This window comes from Pseudonaja textilis, chromosome 7, assembly GCF_049901715.1.
Source record: "Pseudonaja textilis isolate UNSWEBS1 chromosome 7, rPseTex1.2, whole genome shotgun sequence".
Classification (NCBI taxonomy): Eukaryota; Metazoa; Chordata; class Lepidosauria; order Squamata; family Elapidae; genus Pseudonaja; species Pseudonaja textilis.
Genome location: NC_141996.1, coordinates 50,371,470 through 50,381,365, shown reverse-complemented (window position 1 = coordinate 50,381,365; position 9,896 = coordinate 50,371,470). Strand labels below are relative to the sequence as shown.

The window sequence follows — 9,896 nt, the reverse complement described above, 5'->3', positions numbered from 1 at the left end:
ACATATCTACAGAAATGCACATGATCAAAGATTAAATTCATCCAGAATGTATACGGGTCAATATAAAAGGGAAAAAAGTGACATTGCCATTGGTGTACAGGCCACCCAACCAATCAAGAAATAGACAAATTCTTTGCTACCCAATTAACAAATATATGTAGGAATCATATCGCAGTAATAATAGGAGACTTTATCCAGATATCAATTGGGAGACCAACTCTGCAGTGAGTGGGAGATCAAATAGATTCCTAACAAACCTTAACCTGCACCAGCTAACAGCAGTATCCCCCAAGGCAGCGTTCGAGGACCCACACTCTTCATACTCCACATAAATGACCTTTGCGATCACCTTATAAGCAACTGCGGTCGCTTCGCTGATGACGTAAAACTATTCAACACCAACAACAATGCTACCATCCTTCAAAGCGACCTTGATTATGTGTTTGGTCAAAACAACTCCAAATCTTGACCAACAAATACTCTGTCCTACACGTTGGTAAAAAAAATCAGTACACCAAGTACAAGCTAGATGGATATGACCTTGTTGATGACCCTCACTCTGTCAAGGACATTGGAGTACTCATATCAAATGACCTAAGCAGGCAGGCAGGCAGGCAGGCAGTTCTTTTGGATGAATGTATGGATAGGTAGGTAGGTAGGTAGGTAAGTAGGTAGATGGATAGGTGGATGGATGGATGGATGGAGAGAGAGAGAGAGAGAGAGAGAGAGAGAGAGAGAGAGAGAGAGATCTATATTGGTAGATAGGTAGGTAGGTAGACAGAAAGGCAGGCAAGTAGGTAGGTAGGCAGGAAGGCAGGCAGGAAGGCAGACCTTTTGGATGGATGGATGGATAAGACAGACAGACAGACAGACAGAAAGAATGCGACAGTGGTGGCACTTTGGGAAAGTAGAGCAAAGCCAGAGTGGGAATTGAAGTCCACACAAGTTGCCAAGGTTGAGAAACACGGGCTGAATATATCAACCCAGCCATTCTGGTTAGAGTTTAGCATGCTGTTTGATTCTGGCTTTGTCAGTAAAGCTTCCTGCTCCTTAATGCAGCTGCCCCTCTGCCCCTTTTCCAGCCCCTTGCCCCAGTTCTTTCTTTGGCATCCAATTTTGCAATGCCAACCTCCCCAGGGCAGCGATGTGGCCGACTTGACCCTCTTTGCTTCGACCCAAGGTCCACTTCCATCGGGACAAGCAAGGGGAGGTACTCTGCACATGCTCAGAGACTCCCAACTTTGGGGAAGCGCTCTGCCCATCTTTACGCTCCACCCAGGAGGAGGAAGGCATGCGTAAGCAGCCCAGACTGGCAGAGGCGGAGGGAACGATCACTTGGAAAGTAAGCAAGCAAGCAAGCACAGGGCTCGGTCGGAAGAACCTGGCTGCAAAGGGAAGCTAGGTTCTAGGTCCAGGTCGGCCACGTAGAGCCGAACTGAACTGACCCACGCACCTTGGAGAGCCACAGCTGCACCCACCCACATCCTGTGTGCAAGCCCAGGTGGCTGGAGAGGCGGAGGCCTAGCAGGTGCTGCGGAGGCTGGGCAGGTGCTGAACACTCCCTTGTTCTCCAGGAAAGGGGGCCCTAACGCTGGACCACCCACCCCTTCCACTGCACGCCTTGGGAGGGTTTTGCTTTCGAGCCTTCTAGTGCACCTCCACTGCTTCCACCGGAGGGGGCAACCTGCAAGCTAAGGCGCCCCCTTTGTGCCACCTCCCACCTTTTCCCCCGCAGGCTTAGCAAGGCTCGCTGCACATGGGTTCTGCATTCGAGGCGCTGGCTACGGAGTGATGAAACAGTCAATGGGCTGTGTGACCAGCAGTCAGTGAGCCTGTGGGGCCAGCTCCTCTTAGCACCCTCCTAAGGCATCCCACCGCTCCCAGAGGGCGGTACCACCCACTTTGGAAACCACTACCTTAAACTATCCATTATTGACCTCACCCCATTCTTGAGAGGTCTGTAAGGAGCGTGCATAAATACACAATCATGCCTACCATCCCTGTCTGTTGTCCCCATTTATTGTACCTATTTCCTGTATTCATACTCATGTTTATTCTTATATCTATCATCTTGTAAGTGATTGACAAATAAATAAATACATACATACTTACATACGTAAACCTAGCCAATAACTTTATCATCCAAAAGGCAGAGGAGAGAACTAGAAGTAAAACTATACTGGACCTAATTCTTACTAATAGAGAAGAAGTGATAGGGGGAGTAAGAAGTTGCTGGAACTCTGGGTGAAAGTGACCACGTCATACTGGAATTCAATATAATGCAAACACAAGCAATAGAAAATGATCCAATCAGTGTCTTAAAGACCTGATTTTAATGAACTCAGAGCATAGGAAAAATTCCATGGATGAAAATCCTAAAGGGGAAAACAATTCAAGCATGGAAATTTCTGAAAAATATAATCATAAAAGCCCAGTCCAGCACAATACCACTAAAAAAGAAAAACAAGAAATGGTTGCACAAATTTCCTTCTGACAAACTGAAAGACAAAAAAGATAAATACAAAAAATAGAAAGAGGGACACATAACTAAGGCTAATTATCGGCAGATCGCCAGAACATACAAAGATGAAGCTTTAGTTCAGAACGAACTAAGGCTTGCTACAAAAGTCAAAGATAACAGAAAAAGTTTCTTTCAACATATTAACAGCAAAAAATAAATAAAAAAGTCAAGGACTTATCCATTAAAGAGAGAGGATGGCAAGGAAATAATTGGCAGTAGGGAGAAAGCAGAGCTCCTTAACTCATTCTTTGCATCAGTCTTCATGCAAAAAGAAATTATAGCCCAACATACAAAAAAAAAAACCTACTGTAAAAGACAAACTAGAAATAGAAATTAACATAAGCAAGAAAATAGTAAGAGAACACCTATCTGACCATGTCATATCAATCACCGGGACCTGACAGATTACAGCCCAGAGTTCTGAAGGAGCTGGCAGAACCATAATATGATATCTTTCCAAAATCCTGGAGCACCTGGGAAGTACCTGAGGACTGGAAAAGGCTGGTGTAGTTCCCATCTTCAAGAAAGTTTTTTTTTTAAAAAAACAGACCTAGGAAACTACAGACAAATCAGTCTAACTTCAATACCTGGGAAGATCCTGGAAATGATAATAAAAAACAGATCTGCGAACAACTAGAAGCAAATAAATTTATAACTAGTACAGTGGTGGGATTCAAAAACTTTTACTACTAGTTCTGTGGGCATGGCTTGGTGGGCGTGGCCATGTGACTGGGTGGCCGTGGCTTTTTTGCAGCCCCTGCCCATTTTTGGGAGATTCCTAGCCACAGAGGAGCCTCTGGGGGTGTCGTTTTTGCTCCCCTAAGGCTCCTCTGGGGCTCAGGAAGAAAAGGAACAGAGCATGGGAGGGGCATGCAGCACCCCTCCAAGCTCCATTTTGGGAGCTTCCTAGCCTCAGAGAAGCCTCTGCGGGGCGTTTTTGTTCTCCTAAGGCTCCTCTGGGGCTCTGGAAGGCAAAAAATGGAGGGTGGGGCTGAGCTCCTCCCTCCATTTTTACCTTCCTGGGCCTCAGCAAGGGGAATCCCGGCACAGCTGATCTTATCTACAGCTGATTGTCGGGAGGGAGAAAAAAGAAAGAAATACCTTAGGCGAATGTCAGGCAGGCGGGCCGGGTGAGTGAGCATCAGGCAGGAGGGTGACTGGGTTGGGGGCGTGGCCAGCCAGAACTTACTACCGGTTTGATGACCCACGCCAAATTCTTCCTACCGGTTCGCCCGATCCGGTGTGAACTGGCTGAATACCACCATTAAACTAGTAGCCAGCACCTGTTTGTTAAAAACAGATCATGACAAACCAATTTTATATCATTCTTTGATAAAGTCACTAAATTAGTAGATCAGCACAATGCTCTGGATGTTGTATACTTAGATTTCAGTAGGGCATTTGACAAAGTAGACCACAATCTACTTTTTGGTAAGCTAGAAAAATGTAGAATAGACAACATCACCACCAGATGGATTTGTATCTGGCTGACAAACTGTACTCAATGAGTAGTCCTTAATGGTACTACATCCACATGGAGAAAAGTAACCCGTGGGGTATCACCAGGCTGCATCTTAGGCCCAGTACTCTTCAATAACTTCATTAATGACTTAGATGAGGCAATAGAAGGGAACTCATCAAATTTGTAGGTGATACTAAACTATTAGGAATAGCGAACACCCCAGAAGACAAGCTCAAGATCCAAAAAGATCTTGGCAAACTTGAACAATGGGCCCTATTCAATAAAATGAATTTTAACATGGAGAAAAGCAAAATTTTACATTTAGGAAAAATCAAAGGTATAAGTAAAGATTAGGCAAGACCTGGCTCAAAAACATTAGCTGTGAGAAGGACTTTGGAATCCTGGTGTGTATGATCACTTGAATGTGAACCAGCAGTGTGCAGTTGCCACCAAAAAGGCTAATACAATCCTGGGTTGTATAAACAGATGCATAGACTCAAGATCACAAGAACTATTAGTGCTGTTTTATAAAGGCCTAGTAAGACCACACCTGGATTACTGCAACCAATTTTGGTCACCATACTACAAAAAAGATTTTGAGACTTTGGAAAAAGGTCAAATAAGAGCAACTAAGATGATCAAAGGCTTGGAGACTAAAACATGAAGAATGGCTGCAGGTTTTGGGTTTGGCTAGTTTAAAGAAAAGAACTAGGGGTGACATGATAGCAGTATTCCAGTATTTGAGGGGTTGCCACAGAGAAGATAGGGTCAAATTATTATCCAAAGCACTAGAGTAGGACAAGAAACAATGGCTGGAAACTAATCAAAGAGAGAAGCATTCTGGAATTAAGGAGAAACTTCCTAAAAGTGATAAACAATTAACCAGCTTGCTGTCAGGAATCGTGGGCACTCCATCTCTGGAGGTTTTTAAGAAGAGACTAAACAGTTACTTGTCTGAAATGCAGGGGTGGGCTTCAAAAATTTTAGCAGAGGATTTTCTGCCCGGTTGCTGGGTGGACATGGCCATGGTGGGCGTGGCCTAGTCAGCCTCCTGCACCGTGGTGGTGGTGGTGGTGGTGGGGCATTTTTTCCCTCCTTGGGCTCTGGAGGCTCCCTGGAAGCCAGAAACGGGCCCATTTCCAGCCTTCCTGAACTTCCAGAAGGCCCATTTTTCACACTCCCTGAGCCTTCATGTACACCCTACACTTACCTGCATGCAAAACAGGCTGCGTGGGGTCTCCTGGGAGGGGAGGGGCAGTGTGGGCAGGGCCAGCCAGGAGTGAGATTTTGGGATTTCCATTCTCTGAACTGCACAGAATCTTAGACAGGGGCTCTCCCAAACCCCTGCAAACCCCCAACAGCCCACCCTTGCTGAAATGGTATAGGTTCTCCTGCTTGAGCAGGGGGCTGGACTAGAAGACCTCCAAGGTCCCTTTCAGGTGCATTCTATTCTTATTCTACTCTAGAAATATACATGAAAATGAATCCCCATAATAGAAACTGAGTAAAGAATAGATTGTGAAAACATACTTATTTGGCCCCTAGTCTGTAAGCAGCGTTTGAACTCCTAGCGTTATGAAGAGACCATGGAATCCCCTCTAATTTGATTCTTAAGATACATCCCCATTAACTAAGATCTCTACCCAAATCACTACCAGTTCACTCATCATATAACTTTACAGATTGCACAAAATTCACAACACTATTATGCCACAAGAAGTATAAAAGATTCTTAATTTTTTTTTAAATGAAGACTCTTTAAAAGGGTAGGAGTCTGCATTGCTGACAATTGGTGATGCAGCTGTCTATCATTGGGGGCAGGAAACATAAATTTCTAAAATAGATTTTTTTATAAAATTGCCCCCCAAATAGAAAAAAAGCTGATTAACTTCAGTCCTGCAGATTTACATGACACAGAAACTCATATTTTATAGCACCTGCTTCACTCCTTTTGATAGTCTGATGCCACACAATCCTTAGGCCACTGAACATTGTTAATTGTAACCCCCAACTACAGAAAATTACCCAAGCATCCTTAAATGCACAAAGCTTTCACCAGGGAATTAATATATTATACGCAAACCAAGCAATTTTTATGGAATGAAGATTGCAGGATTTATAAAACATTTAGCAACCATGTTAATTTGGTGCCACAGAATTGAGACTGACTTGTAACTATGGCAAGATTTTCTCTATCTTGCACTGTTGTAGCTTTGCTAGAGACATTCCTGTTATATACTGAACCTGACCACCCAGCTAAACTAAATCTGCCTTCTACTTCCTGCTGGGTTACCAAGTAATCCTTTTTCCCTAGGCTGTCATACACTTGAATCATACCTTTGACATTTCCTGCTTGCAAATAAGGAGAAGCAGTCAGCCTTTGTTGCTTAATGGCCACTTGCATTTACAATGATGGAATGGGTGCTTTACAGCCTGTTGAGTCTATGATAGCCTTCAAACCTGGAGGTCTGATCAAATACTTGCCCAAATTTCAGCCACGTACATACAGTTTTGGCAACAATTAGGTGGTGATTTGCCTTTGCTGCCTCTGGGTTTGATTTTGAATTCTTTTTCCTATCTAAGCTAGCTTTTCTCATGCCTATTAAGCCTCACCAGTCCTCACCCCTGCTGCCATTATTCTTAGCTTCATGTCTCTCCTTTGATCAGAAAGGAAATCCTACCCAGATCCTAAAACCCCTCTCCCATTACTTCAGGTTGCTGAACCTATAGGGCCCTCCTACTATCAGGATAGGAGTATCCTACTTTACCACATTAGTAATACTCTCTCCATTGTTGATGCTGGCAAACACTGATACATTGAACTTTCTTTTAAAAATATGTTTTCTGAAAATAAAATTGAAATCAGGTTATTACATAAAATCTAACTCCAACTGTAAAAAGAAAAGAGCAATAACCAAGGAAGTGTGGTACTATCAGAAAATAAAAATTGATTTAAAAATAATTTTACTGAGCATTACAAGCATACAGATAAAATACAACAGAATTGTACAAAAATATAGTTGTCCAGACTATAAAAGAAAAATATAAAAAAGAAAAAAAAAATAAAGAAAAATAATATAAAAATAAAAATAGGGAGAAAAGAAAATAACAAAGAAAGAACAGATATTTTAAAAATGGTTCACAAATATCCTTCAGTACATCCAGTGTTAAGGTACTTTCCTCCATCTTGTGCTCACAAACTAAATAAGTGTTCTTCTCTTTTAATTAAATTTTTACTTCCTTCTGGTTCCCTCTAGTGTCCAAATTTCAAAATCCCATCCTATTACATACGATAGTATTTTCCAGAAATTAAAACACCAACTATTTCTTACAGGGAAGATTCTTTCAATTAATATCAAAATCCTATTTCAAATCCATCTAGATCCTTAATTGGTTTATATCTTTCCAAAAACAACACTCTAATAATCCTTTTCCCATTTATCCCCCAAATTTACCCTTTAAATTTATAGCTAAAACCTTCTTTCATTAAGGATTGAAGGAAACTCCTCCAGTGAATGCCATCAAACTTGCCATTCTGAAGGTTCTTAATATTTCAAAAGTAATAAATAAGAAAATTAGAAAATGATCAAGAAATGAGACTCAGCCAAGTTTTATATCCACGTAGGCTAAATTGTGATTACTGGAGTAATTGTAATCTCTCAACTCCCAGCCATTTCATTAGCTGACCACAGAAATCTCAGTTGCTGTGATTCCCTTGTGAGTAGCAGCTATTTGGAATAGGAGTGGGTGATTTCACGACCTCTTTTTTTGCCAGATAAGATCTGTCCCCTGGCCACCAATTTCAGCCATAATGCACCCCCACTCCTTCTTGGATGTCTAACTTACCATTTCCTCACTGCAAATGTTGGAAAATAATAATTGTTCACTTATGTGATATTATGTGATAAGGTTGCTTTTTGAAACACACACACATACACACAGTGGAAAAGTACAGAATACAAAATGGAGAGCTTATCTAAAATGGAGTTACATTGGTTCACTTCTCACACTTAGAAGATTATTTTCTTTAGCAACAGTTGATGTGGGAGTGTTATTCTGGTCTATGACTAATGTACCACAAAATAAGACTGTAGTTCCATAACTGTGTCTGTGATTCAAATACATTTTGTAATAAATGTGTATTAAATTTTTTTGGAGAGTCAGGTTAACTAGTAAACAAACTTTGAGGGCAGTTTTGCTTATTTTTTTATTTATACATTTTATATGCTGTCCATCTTGCTATCCAAAGTGACTCTGAAAGGCTAGCTGGATAAATTTGTTGGTTCACAACTGTCATCATTCCCGTCATTCCCGCTAATACAAGTTTAATTGTTGCTTGTTTGCTTACAGAGCAAATTTATATGGCTGCCCAACTAAATCACATCATTTTGGATGACTAATCAAGCATAAAGCTAAAGTATATAAAATAGTAAAAGAACAACAAAAGACACCATGTAAAAATAATAATTCTTCAGTCAACTAACATCCTGGGCATAAAACCTGAGGAGTTAGGGTTAGCCAGTACAGCCAGGGCCATCTGGACTTCTGATGGGAGGCTGCCTAGATTTGCTTATAGAGAAGGAAGAATGCTTATGGATTCACTATTAATAGTTTTACAAAACTTTTTTGTTTAAGACCACAAATATACCACCCAAAATACATAAATACAGTACATACATTACAGTACATTCTATAAAAAGAATTAAAGTAAGATTAGTCAAGGTCAGCTTTCTGTGGCAATCAGTAGTAAATCTATTGGTAGACATTAATGCAATGAAAGACAGAAATCACATTAAAGGGTCAAGATAAACGTTCTTATAACTAAGAGGATAGGAGCCAATCAAAGTTCCAAACATCATATTTCATTGTTTAAGAATACAACATAAAAAAACTTTTTCCCCATGTCTGACAGTCAGGCTTGAGACAATCTTTATTAAATATATTTCCCTCCCATGTTTTGTCTTCATTCAAAATCCTGCCACTATCAGCACCAGCCTCTTCCTCTGAACCAAAAAGCTGCAGTGATGAGTTCTGTATGTTTGTGTTTGACCAAAATAACTTGTTAAGTTTTTATTCCCAATTGACGTCTAAGAAATCCCAAAGGTGCTTTTTAAAAGGCAACTGGACTTTCTTTGTTTTTTTGTTTGAAGTTGTTTTGCTTGTCATCAAAGAAGTTTCTTCCTTCAGAACTGAAGAAGGTTCTTCGATGAGAAGCAAAACGTCTTCAAGCAAAAAAACAAAAAACAAAAACACACACACAAAAAACCCTGAAGTTTAGACATTTAGCTATGATGTACTTTTTGCCCACCAGATGGTGCTTTAGTTTTATTAGAGAACAACTGACTGAAAAGCCCTAAATGTGTTTATTGAGTTTTGTGTACAGTATGCTACACTACAACACTATATTTTTTAATTCCCCTGGGTAAGCTGTGTATGTTCTGCTCTTATGAATTTTGATCAATAGAGAAATATTTCATGTACTACCACACATCATCATCTTTTAGAAACTGGACTTTTCTGTCATTGTAGAATTGGAAGGTTCTTCAAGTACACCAGATCCAAACCTCTGCATGTTAAGAAACAAATTCTGAGAACTTTTTTTTTTTAGAGTTTATGTTTGATAAGGATTGTAACGCTTATATACACTAAATTGACTATTACTCTGGGATTTCTTAATATACTACCACAATGCCTGATTGATTGGCTACTATCTGCCTGTATGTTTGGATCTGGAAGTCTCATAGGATCCAAGCTTTCTTATTCTCCATAAATGTCTCTGGGATCTCTCAGCTGGACTTAGGAAGGTCTAGTGACTCTAGCCCATACACTGTGCAGTATGTTTCTGTACACAATGCCAGATACTTGGTTGTGTCATTCAGTATATGTTGTCCCTGCCTGCATCTACACCCTGCC

At 40.7% G+C, this 9,896-nt stretch overlaps 1 long non-coding RNA gene across 1 annotated transcript in view; it reads left to right on the top strand.

Moving 5' to 3' along the window:
* The window catches only part of LOC148125334 (uncharacterized), a 42,808-nt gene that overhangs the window by 2,212 nt on the left and 30,700 nt on the right, over nucleotides 1-9,896 (top strand). The gene's annotated exons all lie outside the window — the stretch shown is intronic.